Consider the following 2500-nt stretch of genomic DNA (forward strand, 5'->3'; position numbering starts at 1 on the left):
ATTGGGCGTATTTTTGTATTTGTTAATATGATAATGGGCGTATTTTTGTATTTGTTAAGATGATACTGGGCGTATTTTTGTATTTGTTAAGATGATATTGGGCGTATTTTTGTATTTGTTAAGATTATAATGGGCGTATTTTTGTATTTGTTAAGATTATATTGGGCGTATTTTTGTATTTGTTAAGATTATATTGGGCGTATTTAATAGTCTTTTTATTCTTTTAATAGCCATGGGCACTTTGCCAGAATTGAGATGACCGCTCGACCGAAGACTATATTAGGGCTATTTAATATTATATTGGGACTATATTGATTATACTAGGATAATATTTGTTATAGAAGAGTTATAGGGAGTATTTAAAAGTTTTTTTTTTTATACTTTCGCATTTAAACAGAACTGAGATTATCAAAGACGATATTAAGAGTGTTTGATATCATATTGGGAACATATCGATTATACTGGGATTATATTGGTTATATGAGATTCAATTCTGAGTATCTAATAGTCTTATTCTCCTCCTGATAGTCACGCGCACTTAGGCAATAATGGAGATTTACGCTTGACCTCGCCCAAAGGATGTCGATAATGGGTGTGAACGATTGGCATTGTGATAAACGGTGTGAAGAGGAAGACGAGAAGATACGTTTTCATCTCCGTGATTTAGCCTTCTGGGAGATGGTGGGGATTAGGTTCTTGATTGTTAGGAAGGGATTTTTTTATTTTATTTAGTTATGATTGGGAAGGAAGAATGCTTAAGAGGGGGATGGGGTGTTGATGGTAGAGAGAGGTATGATGTGGGTGAGTGTTTTCAATGCGTGTGTGTGTGTGTGTGTGTGTGTGTGTGTGTGTGTTTTTTTTTTTTTTTTTTTTTTGTCTTCTTCTGATTGGGGAGAAAGAATGAAACAAAAGATGAATGGTGTTTCGAAGGTAGAAAGATCTGTTATGGGTAATTCTAATCGATGAGTATATCGTTTGGTGTTTTCTCCGATCCTTTTAAAAGACCCGGTAAAATGGGCGTCTATATGTATTTTTATATCAATGTTTTTGATGCTCATTGCTTTATGGGACATTGGATGACGATAAGGAATGCGTCTAATTCGGTCATTGTTTTTTTGTGAGAAGCATTGAATGATCATTCTTGGAATTATGATTGGAGATCGGGGAAGAGATAGGGAGAGACAAGAGCGAGCGCGCGCACGCACACACACACACACACACACACACACACACACACACACACACACACACACACACACACACACACACACACACACACATATATATAACCACACACACACATATACATACATACATACATACATACATACATACATACATACATACATACATACATACATACATACATACATACATACATACATACATACACACATACAGTCAGACATACATCCAGTTAGACAGACAAACAGAACCAGAAAATATTCACGGCAGACACAAAGAGGCATTCAGAGCTAAACGAAATCCCCAGAGCAATGGTCATTTACATGTTGAGACGCGTGTGATCGCCATAGACACGTAGTCACCCTTCATCACTCTCCTTCTTCCTCCCTCCCTCCCCCTTCTCCCTTCCTCCCTACCCCTTCTCCCTTCTCCCCTCTCCCTTCCCCCTCCCCTATACATAAGCCATATGTAGGGCAAACCGGTAGTGTTCGTATAATCAGGGAGGGAGGGGATGGGGGATGGGGGAGAAGGGGATGAGATAGGGGGGGAGGGAGGTGAGAGGGGTAGAGGAGGGGAGGGAAGGGGAGAATGTAGGAGATGAAAGAGGGGGAAGAACAGGTGCGGGGTGCATGGCAGGGGGAAGAAGAGGTGAAGGGGAGAAAAGGGAGGAAAGGGAAGGAAGGAGGGGGTGAGAGGGAGTGAGACAGGAGGAGAGAAAAAAGGGAGATGAGAGGAGGAAGAGAAAGGGATGGGAGAGGCACGAAGGAGAGGTGAGAAGGACATGGAAGGGGGACGAAAGAAGGGTTCGAGAAAATGTGCAGAGATCGTGAGAGAAGGCTGAAAGCAAGAGGCAAGAGAGGTAAGAAGGAGGATGAGACACAGAAGGAGGAGAGCAAAGACGGAGACGAGAGAGGGGAAAAGAGAGATGAGAGGAAGTGAACGTAGCATATCCTAACAGGTTCACCCTGCACCTGCATCTTCCTCCGACGTGCGTACAGTAGAAGTGTCAGGTGTTGGTCGTGACACACAATTCCCGCCACCTCCCGCGTCCCTCCCTCCCTCCTTCCCCGTCGCGCCTCCCTTACCCGGGGCCCACCTCGTCCCGCCTCCCCTCCCACCCACCCCCGCCTCTACCGCTGCCGCAGCCGCCGCTACCTTCCGCCGCAAGCCACCCAGCCGCAGAGGAGGAGAGAGAGAGAGACTCACCTGCTCACCCGCACACTCCGCGGCCGTCCGTCAACCTGCCTGGACGTGTGTAGCGCGCGGTCGACAACAACGAGTCGACACGCGGCTTTCTTCTACTACCTGTCTGGAC

General features: G+C 45.1%; 1 protein-coding gene across 2 annotated transcripts in view; it reads left to right on the top strand.

The window, feature by feature from the left end:
- The first annotated feature begins 2431 nt into the window (after positions 1–2431).
- The window catches only part of LOC125041578 (titin-like), a 284691-nt gene continuing 284622 nt past the window's right edge, over positions 2432–2500 (top strand). For both annotated transcript variants that reach the window (XM_047636618.1, XM_047636620.1), the window contains exon 1: positions 2432–2500. This exon is cut by the window's right edge and continues 399 nt beyond it. The gene's annotated coding sequence lies outside the window, so the exon portion shown is untranslated.

The sequence above is a fragment of the Penaeus chinensis genome, chromosome 30 (assembly GCF_019202785.1).
Source record: "Penaeus chinensis breed Huanghai No. 1 chromosome 30, ASM1920278v2, whole genome shotgun sequence".
Taxonomy (NCBI): domain Eukaryota; kingdom Metazoa; phylum Arthropoda; class Malacostraca; order Decapoda; family Penaeidae; genus Penaeus; species Penaeus chinensis.